Source organism: Mesoplodon bidens (genome assembly GCF_964165515.1).
Source record: "Mesoplodon bidens genome assembly, chromosome: 11".
Lineage (NCBI taxonomy): Eukaryota > Metazoa > Chordata > Mammalia > Artiodactyla > Ziphiidae > Mesoplodon > Mesoplodon bidens.
In genome coordinates, this window is record NC_138167.1 from 102866714 (window position 1) to 102882494 (window position 15781).

Sequence of the window (15781 nt, forward strand, 5' to 3'; positions counted from 1 at the left end):
ACTGGTCATCCTCGGCACCCTCAAGGAGTGAGTGAGTGCTGGATGGTGTTGAGCCCCGATGCGCTCCCATTACTGCCCTCAAAGGCTGAAGCCTTCAGCATGCCTCCAGAAGGACACAGAGTATTTGCAAGTCTTTGAGAGCCAAGAGAACAGTCTTCACTTTTCTGAAAAGGGCATCTTACTATCTCACAGCATGACCATTTTCAATCTGGCTCTCGGGGTGCCCTCCCACCTTCTTTATTTCTCTGAGAGTGGCCATGGTGGTTTGGCTGTCCCCAGTCCCCACACCAGGTGACAAGGCCAGTGGGGCCAGATCCTGGTGGTCCTTAGCTTCGTTGGAGATTAACCCAGACCCTCGGCCTGCGATTGAACGGGGATGCCCCTGCTTCTCCCCATCACCGATTCTCATCTCCTCCTCTATCTCTTTTCCTCTTGCTTTTCAGTGTCAGATTTACCTGATGGTCACCACTCACAGCTCCCGCAGAGCCCAGAGATTTCTCCTTGAAGGAAAGGTTCTGGAAAATCAGAGGGATAAATAAAGGATGCAGCTGATTTCCGCCTTGTGCTGACACCCAAGGGGGTGAGGAGAGTGAGTGTTTTCTCATTAGAATTTTAACTCCTCCAAGTAATAGATCATTGGGGGTGGGGGGCATCCAGTGTTTTCCTGCTCATTCTCATAATGTCATTCCTGAATTTTTATGTGGTAAGTAATTTATATTATTTATCAGTAATTTGATTATTGATATAATCAAATTATTATCAAATTATCCTGAGGGGGATATCCATTTAAAAAATGTTAGAGGTAACTCCAAGGGATTTACAACAAACAAGGACACACAACCCGTTCTCCAGACACTGGCTGAGAGATTCCTACCCTGAGCCGCAGTCCCCTGGAGGGCGGAGTGGCCATGACTCTTCTCCCACAGGTGAGCCTACACAGGCACATCCCACGTGGGACCACTGCATCGCAGAATCTTAGAGTGGCCAATGGCAGGCCGCTGGCCGGAGATGCGGACAAGAGAAAACTGCCCAGCAGCCTGGGACAACCCCGGGGTGAGGCCTTAGGAAGGGCCAGTGTCAGAGCCTCAGAGATAACTTGAAGAGAGTTCAGGCTGTTAAGGACATCGTCAGAGATGCACTTAGGGACATATTCAGGGCCTTAGTTGTGGACAGGATCAGGGCATTATTTAGTGACAGCTGAGACTTTAGGGGACAGCATCAGGGCCTAAGTTAGGGACAGTGTCAGTGCTTCAGTTAGAGATAACGTGAGAGCCTTAGCTAGACATAGTTTGGGCTGTTACTTAGGGATCTCTTCAGGGCCTTAGAGCCAGCATCGTGGCCATAATTAGAACCAGTGTGGGGGCGTTAGGTAGGGCCAAAACTGCGGTGTTAGTTAGGGAAAGAGGTCATTAGTTACAGACAGCGTCAGGGTTTTAGGTAGGGACAGCGGCAAGTCCTTAGTTAAGAAGAGTGTCAGGGCCTCACTTAGGGGCAGCGTCAGGACGTTAGGGAGAGTCGGGACATGAGAATTTCAGATTGTGAGGTAGAGACGGCATCCGGGCCTTAGTTAGGAAGAGGGTCAGGGCCTTGGTGAGGGACAGGGTCAGGACAACGGTGAGGGACATCTAAGACTATTAGGGACATCGTCAAGGCCTTAGACTGGGCCAGCATCAGGGCTGTGGTGTCGACCAGTGTCAGGGCATTAATGAGGGACAAAATGAGGGTTTTAGTTAGGAAAAGAGTCAGGTCATTAGTTACAGCCAGTTTTAGGGCCTCAGGTAGAATGGGCATCAGGGCCTCAGTTAGGTTCAGCATCAGGACGTTAGTTAGGGCCAGCAACGGGGCCTTAGTTAGGGACAGTGTTGTCAGGCCCTCAGAGATCACTTGAGGGCCTTCGTAAGAGACAGTTCAGGCCGTTAGTTAGGGACACTTCAGAGACTTTCTTGGGGGTATATTCAGGGCCTTAGTAATAGAATCAGGGTGTTATTTTGTCACCGCTTAGGCACTAAAGGACAGCATCAAAGCCTCAGGGAGGGTGTCAGCGTGCTGGGGATAGTGTTAGGGACTTTGTAAGTTATAGCTTAGGCCATTAGCTAGGGACAGTGTCAGGGGCTTATTAAGGGCAGTGTCAGAGACTTCATGAGGGACATCTTCAGGGCCTTAGTTATGGACAGGACCAGGTCCATACTTGGGACCAGTGTCAGGCCGTTACTTAGGGGCAGTGTCAGGGCCTTCTGTAGAAACAGCGTCATCCAGGTGTGAATGTCCATGTTGCCTTGCAAAGATACTTTCTAGGAATTGAAAGCAATGAGGAATGAACAAGTAGCAACAAGGTGCAGGATTTTGCCAAAGAATCATTTTTTTTTAACATCTTTATTGGAGTCTAATTGCTTTACAATGGTGTGTTAGTTTCTGCTTTATAACAAAGTGAATCAGTTATACGTATACATATGTCCCCATATCTCTTCCCTCTTGCGTCTCCCTCGCTCCCACCCTCCCTATCCCACCCCTCTAGGTGGTCACAAAGCACCAAGCTGATCTCCCTGTGCTACGCGGCTGCTTCCCACTAGCTATCTATTTTACGTTTGGTAGTGTATATATGTCCAAGCCACTCTCTCACTTTGTCACAGCTTACCCTTCCCCCTCCCCACATCCTCAAGTCCATTCTCTAGTAGGTCTGTGTCTTTATTCCTGTCTTAACCCTAGGTTCTTCATGACATTTTTTCCGTTAAATTCCATATATATGTGTCAGCATACGGTATTTGTCTTTCTCTTTCTGACTGACTTCACTCTGTATGACAGACTCTAGCTCCATCCACCTCATTACAAATAGCTCAATTTCGTTTCTTTTTGTGGCTGAGTAATATTCCATTGTATATATGTGCCACGTCTTCTTTATCCATTCATCCGATGATGGACACTTAGGTTGTTTCCATCTCCGGGCTATTGTAAATAGAGCTGCAGTGAACATTTTGGTACATGACTCTTTTTGAATTATGGTTTTCTCAGGGTATATGCCCAGTAGTTGGATTGCTGGGTCATATGGTAGTTCTATTTGTAGTTATTTAAGGAACCTCCATACTGCTCGCCATAGTGGCTCTACCAATTCACATTCCCACCAGCAGTGCGAGAGTGTTCATTTTTCTCCACATCCTCTCCAACATTTATTGTTTCTAGATTTTTTGATGATGGCCATTCTGACTGGCGTGAGGTGATATCTCATTCTAGTTTTGATTTGCATTTCTCTAATGATTAATGATGTTGAGCATTCTTTCATGTGTTTGTTGGCGGTCTGTATATCTTCTTTGGTGAAATGTCTAGGTCTTCTGCCCATTATTGGATTGGGTTGTTTGTTTTTTTGTTATTGAGCTGCATGAGCTGCTTGTAAATTTTGGAGATTAATCCTTTGACAGTTGCTTCATTTGCAAATATTTTCTCCCATTCTGAGGGTTGTCTTTTCATCTTGTTTATGGTTTCCTTTGCTGTGCAAAAGCTTTGAAGTTTCATTAGGTCCCATTTGTTTGTTTTTGTTTTTATTTCCATTTCTCTAGGCGGTGGGTCAGAAAGGATCTTGATGTGATTTATGTCATAGAGTGTTCTGCCTATGTTTTTCCCCTAAGAGTTTGATAGTGTCTGGCCTTACATTTAGGTCTTTAGTCCATTTTGAGCTTATTTTTGTGTATGGTGTTAGGGAGTGATCTAATCTCCTACTTTTACATGTACCTGTCCAGTTTTCCCAGCACCACTTATTGAAGAGGCTGTCCTTTCTCCACTGTACATTCCTGCCACTTTATCAAAGATAAGGTGACCATATGTGCGTGGGTTGGTTATTATAGGTCTTTTCCTTCTCTTGTGTTTCTTGCCTAGAGAAGATCCTTTAGCATTTGTTGTAAAGCTGGTTTGGTGGTGCTGAACTCTCTCAGCTTTTGCTTGTCTGTGAAGGTTTTAATTTCTCCATCCAATCTGAATGAGATCCTTGCTGGGTAGAGTAATCTTGGCTGTAGGTTGTTCTCCTTCATCACTTTAAATATGTCCTGCCAGTCCCTTCTGGCTTGCAGAGTTTCTGCTGAAAGATCAGCTGTTAACCTTATGGGGATCCCCTTGTGTGTTATTTGTTGTTTTTCCCTTGCTGCTTTTAATATGTTTTCTTTGCATTTAATTTTTGACAGTTTGATTAATATGTGTCTTGGCATGTTTCTCCTTGGCTTTATCCTGTATGGTACTCTCTGTGCTTCCTGGACTTGATTAACTATTTCCTTTCCCATATTAGGGAAGTTTTCAACTATAATCTCTTCAAATATTTTCTCAGTCCCTTTCTTTTTCTCTTCTTCTTCTGGAACACCTATAATTCGAATGTTGGTGCGTTTAATGTTGTCCCAGAGGTCTCTGAGACTGTCCTCAGTTCTTTTCATTCTTTTTTCTCTATTCTGCTCTGAAGTAGTTATTTCCACTATTTTATCTTCCAGGTCACTTATCCGTTCTTCTGCCTCAGTTATTCTGCTATTGATCCCTTCTAGAGTATTTTTAATTTCATTTATTGTGGTGTTCATCGTTGCTTGTTTCATCTTTAGTTCTTCTAGGTCCTTGTTAAATGTTGCTTGCATTTTCTCTATTCTATTTCCAAGATGTTGGATCATCTTTACTATCATTATTCTGAATTCTTTTTCAGGGAGACTGCCTATTTCCTCTTCATTTGTTAGGTCTGGTGGGTTTTCATCTTGCTCCTTCATCTGCTGTGTGTTTTTCTGTCTTCTCATTTTGCTTCTCTTACTGTGTTTGGGGGGGGGGGTCTCCTTTTTGCAGGCTGCAGGTTCGTAGTTCCCGTCGTTTTTGGTGTCTGTCCCCAGTGGCTAAAGTTGGTTCAGTGGGTTGTGTAGGCTTCCTGGTGGAGGGTGCCTGTGTTCCGGTGGATGAGGCTGGATCTTGTCTTTCTGGTGGGCAGGTCCACGTCTGGTGGTGTGTTTTGGGGTGTCTTGGACTTATTATGATTTTAGGCAGCCTCTCTGCTGATGGGTGGGGTTGTGTTCCTGTCTTGCTAGTTGTTTGGCATAGGGAGTCCAGCACTGTAGCTTGCTGGTCATTGAGATAAGCTGGGTGTTGGTGTTGAGATGGAGATCTCTGGGAGATTTTCGCCGTTGGATATTGCGTGGAGCTCGGAGGTCTCTTTTGGACCCGTGTCCTGAAGTTGGCTCTCCCACCTCAGAGGCACAGCACTGACTCCTGGCTGCAGCACCAAGAGCCTTTCATCCACACGGCTCAGAATAAAAGGGAGAAAAAGGAGAAAGAAAGAAAGAATGGAAGAAAGAAAGAGGATAAAATAAAATAAAGTAAGGTCAAATAAAATAAAGTTATTAAAATAAAGAATTATTAAGAAAAAAATTTTTTAAGTAAAAAAAACAAAAACCCCCGAAAAACGGACGGATAGAACCCTAGGACAAATGGTGAAAGCAAAGGTATACGGACAAAATCTCACACAGAAGCATACACGTACACACTCACAAGAAGAGGAAAAGGGGAAAAAAATCATAAATCTTGCTCTCAAAGTCCACCTCCTCAATTTGGGATGATTCGTTGTCTATTCAGGTATTCCACAGACGCAGGGTACATCAAGTTGATTGCGGAGCTTTAATCCGCTGCTTCTGAGGCTGCTGGGAGAGATTCCCCTTTGCCTTCTTCGTTCGCACAGCTCCCGGGGCTCAGCTTTGGATTCGGCCCCGCCTCTGCGTGTAGGTCGCCGGAGGACGTCTGTTCTTCGCTCAGACAGGACGGGGTTAAAGGAGCCGCTGATTCGGGCGCTCTGGCTCCCTCAGGCCGCGGGGGAGGGAGGGGCACGGAGGCGGGGCGAGCGTGCGTCGGCGGAGGCCGGCGTGACGTTGCGTCAGCACGAGGCGCGCCCGTGCGTTCTCCCGGGGATGTTGTCTGTGGAGCCCGGGACCGTGGCGGTGGCGGGCAGCACAGGCTCCCGGGAGGGGAGGTGTGGAGAGTGACCTGCTGTCGCACACGGGCTTCTTGGTGGCGGCAGCAGCAGCCCCAGCGTCCCACGCCCGTCTCTGGGGTCCGCGCTTTCAGGCGCGCCTCGCGCCCGTCTCTGGAGCCTCCTTTCAGCAGCGCTCTGAATCCCCTCTCCTCACGCACCAGGAAACAAAGAGGGAAGGAAAAGTCTCTTGCCTCTTCGGCAGCTCCAGACTTTTCCCCGGACTCCCTCCCGGCCGGCCGTGGCGCACTAACTCCCTTCAGGCTGTGTTCACGCCGCCAGCGCGCCCTGACTGAAGCCCGAGCCTCAGCTCCCAGCCCCGCCCGCCCCGGCGGGTGAGGAGACAAGCCTCTCGGGCTGGTGAGTGGCGGTCGGCACCGGTCCTCTGTGCGGGAATCTCTCTGCTTGGCCCTCCGTACCCCTGTGGCTGCGGTCTCCTCCGCGGCTCCGAAGCTTTCCCCCTCCGCCACCCGCAGTCTCCGCCCGCGAAGGGGCTCCTAGTGTGTGGAAACCGTTTCTCCTTCACGGCTCCCTCCCACTGGTGCAGGTCCCGGCCCTATCCTTTTGTCTCCGTTTATTCTGTTTTCTTTTGCCCTACCCAGGTACGTGGGGAGTTTCTTTCTTTCTTTTTTTTTTTTTTTTCCTTCGGTACGCGGGCCTCTCACTGTTGTGGCCTCTCCCGTGGCGGAGCACAGGCTCCGGACGCGCAGGCTCAGCGGCCATGGCTCACGGGCCTAGCCGCTCCGCGGCATGTGGGATCTTCCCGGCCCGGGGCACGAACCCGTGTCCCCTGCATCGGCAGGCGGACTCTCAACCACTGCGCCACCAGGGAAGCCCCGTGGGGAGTTTCTTGCCTTTTGGGAGGTCTGAGGTCTTCTGCCAGCGTTCAGTAGGTGTTCTGTAGGGGTGGTTCCCCGTGTAGCTGTATTTCTGATGTACCTGTGGAGAGGAAGGTGATCTGCGTGTCTTACTCTTCCGCCATCTTCCCCCTCTCCCAAACATTTTAATAATAGTAATTTTTCTGACGCATGAGCAATGATTATTGTTTCCTATTGTGTCTTCAGTTTCTTTACCAGTGCTTTATAGTTTTCTGAGTATAGGTCTTTCGTGTCCTTGGTTAAGTTCATTGCTAAATAGTTCGTCCTTTTGGATGGAATAGTAAATGGGATTGTTTTCTTAATGTTTCTTGCTGGTGGTTCATTATTAGTGTATAGAAACGAAACTGATGTGTGTATATTGAGTGCATATTTTGCAACTTTACTGCATTTATTTTTTAACATATTTTTTGAAGTAATGTGAAAAATTGCAATACTAAAATCTCACCGTTTCTACTGCCCCCCCAGGTGATCCACAGGACCCACGACATGGTAGCTACTAATATACTCTTCCCACGGTGCCTCTTAATCCCATGCGGACTCCTACAAGGGAAATAAGTATCACAACTTTGGTTGAACGTGGTCTGGGTAAGTCTTGGCCTCTGTAAGAAAAATTTGATGTCTGTCTTCTCTGATTTTCTGGCATGATCCTGACATGGTTGTCTAGAAAAGTGATTTACTTTCCAGCAATTTAAAATGTACAGAAAAGTTGCAATAATGTCAAAAAGTACTCACATTTGCCACTTGACACAAAATGCTCAGTGTGTTTTGCCCAAGGCACCAGCACATAACCCCTAAATGAAGAAATCCTGATGTCCACGTTATAATTTAATACTCAGCCCCACTTCAACCTTCACCTACTGTCCGAACGGTATGAAAATGTCTTTTTCCATCCTGATCCAGTTTTCTTTTTCTGGAACCATGACTGAGTTTCTCCCTCATTTGGACAACCTTGATGGATTTGAAGCAGACAAGATGAGTATGGGATCTAGGGGGCCTTTTCTGTATGGCTTTTTTCACTAAGAATGTTTTTAACGTTCATTTTTGTAACAAATATCAGCGCTACAGTTTTTTTTTTTCATTGTCATTAAAAATACAAAACACGACTTTAGCATTTAATTCACTTTATGTATACAGTTTTGTGGTATTAACTACCTTCATTTAGTTGCACAAACAAGTTAACTAACATGTGTACCTCCTGTGTGCATGGCAGATACCCAGGAAATGGAGTAACACCCTGAAACGGCCCAAGACATCACCTTAAATACCGTCTTCATCTAAAAGGGAAAAAAAGGAAGGCTATAGTTGTTTCTGTCTACATTCATTTGATTGTATATGGTTTCCAATTGATGTTGTATAACTAGTTGTGGAGAAGTCATGGGATAGGTAGCTTCATTTCAGTTTGAATTTCCAAATTTAGTGGATTCTGCAGGCTTGTTACAAGGTTTACAAACTTCATATTGGATCAGGACATCCCCTGGTGTAACTGGTATTCACGGTTTGTTCAACAGTTAAAGTTCTGTGTGATATGAGTTCATCCGCGAGTAATCCAGGTTAGTTTCTGTGATACATTTGTCCCAGGATGAAAGGACAAGAGAACGAAGACCTAATTTATAAAAGTGCCTTCAAACTAATTGATACTGAAGTATAGTTAACCTACAATGTTGTGTTAATTTCTGCTGCACAGCAAAGTGATTCATATATACGTACATACATATATACATATTTTTCATATTCTTTTCCATTATGGTTCATTACAGGGTATTGAATACAGTTCCCTGTGCTGTACAGGAAGACCTTACGTATCCATCCTATATCTAATAATTTGCATCTACTAATACCAAACTCCCAATCCATCCGTCTCCCCTGTCTTCCCCTTGACAACCACAAGTCTGTTTTCTATATTTGTGAGTCTGTTTTTGTTCTGTAGATAGGTTCATTTGGGTCTCATTTTATAATCCACATATAAGTGATATCATATGGTATTTGTTGTTCTCTGTCTGACTGACTTCACTTTGTATGATAATCTCTAGGTCCATCCATGTAGCTGCAAATGGCATTATTTCATTCTGTTTTATGGCTGAGTAATGTTCCGTTGTATATATGTACCACATCTTCTATATCCATTCATCTGCTGAGGGACATTCAGGTTGCTTCCACGTCTTGGCTATTGTGAAATAGTGCTGCTGTGAATGCTGGGGTGCGTGTATCTTTTCGAATTATAGTTCTGTCTGGATATGTGCCCAGGAGTGGGATTGCTGGGTCATATGGTAATTCTAGTTTTAGTTTTTGAGGAACCTCCATACTGTTTTCCATAGTGGCTGCATCAATTTACATTCCCACCAGTAGTGTGTGTAGTAGGGTTCCCTTTTCTCCACACCCCTTCCAGCATTTCTTTCTAGACATTTTAATGATGGCCATTCTGACCACTATGAGGTGATAACTCGCTGTAGTTTTGATTTGCGTTCTCTAATAATTAGCGATGTGGAGCATCTTTTCATGTGCCTGTTGGCTATCTGTATGTCTTTGGAGAAATGTCTGTTTAGACCTTCTGCTTATTTTTTGATTTTTTTTTTCTTTTTTGAGCTGTATGAGCCGTTTGTATATTTCAGAATTAAGACCTTGTTGGTCGCATCATTTGCAGGTATTTTCTCCCGAACAGTTAGCACAGGTAGTGGAACAACTGGATACCCACATGCAGAAGAGTAAAGTTGGACCCTTACCTCCCCCCACCCCACATACAAAATCAACACAAAATGGACCAAAGGCCTAGGTGCAAGAGCCAAAATTATAAAACTCGTAGAAGAAAACATGAGAGTAAATCTTCACGACCTTGGATTTGGTCATGATATCTTAGATCTACCGAGAGCACAAGCAACAAGGGACAAAATAGATGAATTAGACTTCCTCAAAATGAAAAGGAGTTGTGTGTAAAAGGAGCAAGGAATAAGATAATCCACCATCCAAAATGGCGCAGGATGTTTGCAAACCATGTATCTGATACAGGACTGTATGTAGCCCACCGGCCAAGCCCCCGGTGGTCCAGTGGAGTGTCTGTGCGGCCCCTCCCGTCCTCGGTGATCAGGGAATTTCAGGCCCCACGGCACCCGAGGGGTGGTCACTGGTCATCCTCGGCACCCTCAAGGAGTGAGTGAGTGCTGGATGGTGTTGAGCCCCGATGCGCTCCCATTACTGCCCTCAAAGGCTGAAGCCTTCAGCATGCCTCCAGAAGGACACAGAGTATTTGCAAGTCTTTGAGAGCCAAGAGAACAGTCTTCACTTTTCTGAAAAGGGCATCTTACTATCTCACAGCATGACCATTTTCAATCTGGCTCTCGGGGTGCCCTCCCACCTTCTTTATTTCTCTGAGAGTGGCCATGGTGGTTTGGCTGTCCCCAGTCCCCACACCAGGTGACAAGGCCAGTGGGGCCAGATCCTGGTGGTCCTTAGCTTCGTTGGAGATTAACCCAGACCCTCGGCCTGCGATTGAACGGGGATGCCCCTGCTTCTCCCCATCACCGATTCTCATCTCCTCCTCTATCTCTTTTCCTCTTGCTTTTCAGTGTCAGATTTACCGGATGGTCACCACTCACAGCTCCCGCAGAGCCCAGAGATTTCTCCTTGAAGGAAAGGTTCTGGAAAATCAGAGGGATAAATAAAGGATGCAGCTGATTTCCGCCTTGTGCTGACACCCAAGGGGGTGAGGAGAGTGAGTGTTTTCTCATTAGAATTTTAACTCCTCCAAGTAATAGATCATTGGGGGTGGGGGGCATCCAGTGTTTTCCTGCTCATTCTCATAATGTCATTCCTGAATTTTTATGTGGTAAGTAATTTATATTATTTATCAGTAATTTGATTATTGATATAATCAAATTATTATCAAACTATCCTGAGGGGGATATCCATTTAAAAAATGTTAGAGGTAACTCCAAGGGATTTACAACAAACAAGGACACAGAACCCGTTCTCCAGACACTGGCTGAGAGATTCCTACCCTGAGCCGCAGTCCCCTGGAGGGTGGAGTGGCCATGACTCTCCTCCCACAGGTGAGCCTACACAGGCACATCCCACGTGGGACCACTGCATCGCAGAATCTTAGAGTGGCCAATGGCAGGCCGCTGGCCGGAGATGCGGACAAGAGAAAACTGCCCAGCAGCCTGGGACAACCCCGGGGTGAGGCCTTAGGAAGGGCCAGTGTCAGAGCCTCAGAGATAACTTGAAGAGAGTTCAGGCTGTTAAGGACATCGTCAGAGATGCACTTAGGGACATATTCAGGGCCTTAGTTGTGGACAGAATCAGGGCATTATTTAGTGACAGCTGAGACTATAGGGGAGAGCATCAGGGCCTGATACTGTCCCTAACAAAGTCCGTAACCCTATGCCTGAGTGAGGCCCTGACAGTGTACCTAACAGAAGGCCCGGACGCCAGTCCTAACCAAGACCCTGACACTGTCCCTAACAAAGGCTCTGATGGTAGTGCTAACCAAGGCCCTGACACAGTCCCAAATTAGGGCCTGAGACTATGGCTAACTCAGGCCATGACACGATACCTAACCAAGGCTCTGATGCTAATCCTAACTCAGGCCCTGACACTGTCCCTAACTAAGGCCCTGACACTACTCCAAGCTCAGGTCCTGATACGATACCTAATGAAGGCTCTGATGCTAATCCTAACCAAGGCTCTGATGCTAGTCCTAAGTAAGGCCCTGACACTGTCCTAATTTATGCCCTGACACTACACTGAACACAGACCCTGACACTGTTCCTAAGAGAGGCAATGATTCTATTCCTAACTCAGTCCCTGACACTACTACAAGCTCAGGCCCTCACACGATACCTAATGAAGGCTCTGATGCTAATCCTAACTAAGTCTCTGACACTAATCCTAAATAAGGCCTTGACTGTACTCCTAACTAAGCCCCTGACACTGACCCTAACTAAGGCCTTGACACTACTCCTAAATCAGGCCCCGACACGATAATGAAGAAAGGCTCTGATGCTCGTTGAAAATAAGGTCCTGACACTGTCCGTAACTAAGGCCTTGACACTACTACTAACTCAGGCTGTGATACTGTCCCTAACTAAGGCTCTGACAGTGTCCCTAACTAAGGGCCTGACTCTCGTCCCAACTCTGGCCCTGCCATTATACATAAGAAAGGCTCTGACTCTTGTACTAACTGAGGCCTTGACACTGACCCTCACTAAGGTGATGACACTACTTCTAACTCAGGCCGTGAAATTAATCCTAATGAAGTCTCTGATGCTAACCCTAACTAAGGCCTTGACACTGTTCCTTACTAATGCCTTGAAACTATTCCTAACTAAGGCCCTAGCCGTAGCCCTAGCCCCAGCCCTAGCCAAAACCCCAGCCCCAGCCCCTGATCCTACAGAGGCCTTTATGCTCCTCCTAGGCCTTGCCCTGACACTGGTTAACTAAGGCGTTGAAACTACTAACTCAGGCTGTGATACTGTCTGTAACTAAGGGTCTGACTCACCTCATAACTCTGTCCCTGCCATTATACATAACAAAGGCTCTGACGCTCATCCTAACCAAGGCCCTGACACTACTTCTAGCTCAGGCCCTGATATTTTATGTAATGTAGGCTCTGATGCTAACCGTAACTAAGGCCCTGACAGTGACCCTAACTAAGGCCTTGACACTATTCCTAACTAAGGCCGTAGCCCTAGCCCTAACCCCAGCCCGAGCCACAGCCCTATCCCCAGCTCCAGCCCCAGCCAAAGCCCCAGCCCCGGCCCCTAATGCTGATCCTACACAGGCCCTTGTGCTCCTCATAGGCCTTTCCCTGACACTGTCCTTAACTAAGGCCTTGACACTATTTGTAACTAAGGACCTATCCCTAATCCTAGCCCCAGCCCCAGCCCCAGGCCTAGCTCCAGTTCCAGCCCAAGCCCCAGCCCCAGCCCCTGCCATAGCCCCAGCCCCAGCCCCAGCCCCTGCCATAGCCCCAGCCCCAACCCCAACCCGAGCCCCAGCCCTAGCCCTAGCCCCAGGCCCAGGCCTAGTCCCAGCCCCAGCCCCAGCCCAAGCGCCAGCCCCAGCCCTAGCCGCAGCCGCAGTCCCAGCCCTAGCCCCAACCCCCGCCCCAGGCCCAGGCCCAGCCCCAGGCCTAGACCCTTATGCTGATCCTATAGAGGCCCTTGCGATCCTCCTAGGCCTTCCCCTGACAATGTGGTAACTAAGGCCTTGACACTATTTCTAAGGCCCCAAGTCCAGCCCCAGCCGCAGCCCCATCCCCTGATGCTGATCGTATAGAGGCCTTTGTGCTCCTCCTAGGCCTTGCCCTGACACTGTCCTTAAGTAAGGCCTTGACCCTATTCCTAACTAAGGGCCTAGCCCTAAACCTAGCCCCAGCCCCAGCCCCAGCCCGAGCCCCTGCACTAGCCCCGGCCCCAGCACGAGCCGAAGCCCCAGCCCCAGCCCTAGCCCTAGCCCCAGCCGCAGTCCCAGCCCTAGCCCCAGCCCCAGCCCCAACCCCTGCCCCAGCCCCAGCCCGAGACCCAACCCCAGCCCCAGCCCCAGACCCAGCCCTAGCCTTAGGATCAGCCCCCGCTGCAGCCCCAGCCAAAGCCCCAGCCCCAACCCCAGCCACAGGTCTAGCCCCAGCCCCAGCCCCAGCCCTAGCCGTAGCCACAGGCCTAGCCGTAGTCCCAGCCCCAGCCCCAACACTAGCCCCAGACCCAGCCCTAGCCTTAACCTCAGCCCCAGCTCCAGCCCCAGCCCCAGCCCCAGCCCTAGCCCCAGTCCCAGCCCCAGCTCCAGCAGTAGCCCCAGCCCCAGCCCCAGCCCCAGCCCTAGCCCCAGTCCCAGCCCCAGCCCCAGCCCCAGCACTAGCCCCAGACCCAGCCCTAGCCTTAGCCTCAGCCCCAGCTCCAGCCCCAGCCAAAGCACCAGCCCCAGCCCCAGCCACAGGTCCAGCCCCAGCCCCAGCCCCAGCCCTAGTCCTAGCCCCAGCCCTAGCCCCAGTCTCAGCCCCAGCCCCAGCACTAGCCCCAGACCCAGCCCTAGCCTTAGCCTCAGCCCCAGCTCCAGCCCCAGCCCTAGCCCCAGCCCAAGCCCCAGCAGTAGCCCCAGCCCCAGCCCCAGCCCCAGCCCCAGCACTAGCCCCAGACCCAGCCCTAGCCTTAGCCTCAGCCCCAGCTGCAGCCCCAGCCAAAGCCCCAGCCCCAACCCCAGCCACAGGTCCAGCCCCAGCCCCAGCCCCAGCCCCAGCCCCAGCCCTAGTCCCAGACCCAGCCCCAGTCCCAGCTCCAACACCAAACCCAGCCCCAGCCGTAGCCCCAGTCCCAGCCCCAGCACCAGCAGTAGCCCCAGCCCCAGACCCAGCCTTAGTCCCAGCCCCTGCCCCAGCCCCAGCCCCAGCCCGAGCCCAAGCCCCAGCCCCAGCACTAGCCGCAGCCGCAGTCCCAGCCCTAGCCCCAGCCCCAGCCCCAGCCCCAGCCCTAGCCCCAGCCCCAGCTCCAGCCCCCGCCCCAGCACTAGCCCCAGACCCAGCCCTAGCCTTAGCCTCAGCCCCAGCTCCAGCCCCAGCCCCAGCCCTAGTCCTAGCCCCAGCCCTAGCCCCAGTCTCAGCCCCAGCCCCAGCCCCAGCACTAGCCCCAGACCCAGCCCTAGCCTTAGCCTCAGCCCCAGCTCCAGCCCCAGCCCTAGCCCCAGCCCAAGCCCCAGCAGTAGCCCCAGCCCCAGCCCCAGCCCCAGCCCCAGCACTAGCCCCAGACCCAGCCCTAGCCTTAGCCTCAGCCCCAGCTGCAGCCCCAGCCAAAGCCCCAGCCCCAACCCCAGCCACAGGTCCAACCCAGCCCCAGCCCCAGCCCCAGCCCCAGCCCCAGTCCCAGTCCCAGCTCCAACACCAAACCCAGCCCCAGCCGTAGCCCCAGTCCCAGCCCCAGCACCAGCAGTAGCCCCAGCCCCAGCCCCAGCCCTAGTCCCAGCCCCTGCCCCAGCCCCAGCCCCAGCCCGAGCCCAAGCCCCAGCCCCAGCACTAGCCGCAGCCGCAGTCCCAGCCCTAGCCCCAGCCCCAGCCCCAGCCCCAGCCCCAGCCCCAGCCCTAGCCCCAGTCCCAGCCCCAGCTCCAGCCCCCGCCCCAGCACTAGCCCCAGACCCAGCCCTAGCCTTAGCCTCAGCCCCAGCTCCAGCCCCAGCCCCAGCCCCAGCCCCAGCCCCAGCCCCAGCCCTAGCCCCATTCCCAGCCCCAGCCCCAGCCCCAGCAGTAGCCCCAGCCCCAGCCCCAGCCCCAGCCTCAGCACTAGCCCCAGACCCAGCCCTAGACTTAGCCTCAGCCCCAGCTGCAGCCCCAGCCAAAAGCCCCAGCCCCAACCCCAGCCACAGGTCCAGCCCCAGCCCCAGCCCCAGCCCTAGCCCCAGCCCCAGCCCTAGCCCCAGCCCCAGCCCCAGCCCTAGCCCTAGTCCCAGCCCCAGCCCCAGCACTAGCCCCAGACCCAGCCCTAGCCTTAGCCTCAGCCCCAGCTGCAGCCCCAGCCAAAAGCCCCAGCCCCAACCCCAGCCACAGGTCCAGCCCCAGCCCCAGCCCCAGCCCCAGCCCCAGCGCCAGCCCCAGCCCCAGCCCTAGCCCCAGCCCTAGCCCTAGTCCCAGCCCTAGCCCCAGCTCCAACACCAGCCCTAGCCCCAGCCCTAGCCCCAGTCCCAGCCCCAGCCCCAGCAGTAGCCCCAGCCCCAGCCCCTGCCCCAGCCCCAGGCCCAGCCCGAGCCCAAGCCCCAGCCCAAGCCCTAGCCGCAGCCGCAGTCCCAGCCCTAGCCCCAGCCCCAGTCCCAGCCCCAACCCCAGCCCCAGCCCCAGCCCTAGCCCCAGTCCCAGCCCCAGCTCCAGCTCCAGCCCCGGCACTAGCCCCAGACCCAGCCCTAGCCTTAGCCTCAGCCGCAGCTCCAGCGCCAGCCAAAGCCCGAGCCCCAGCCA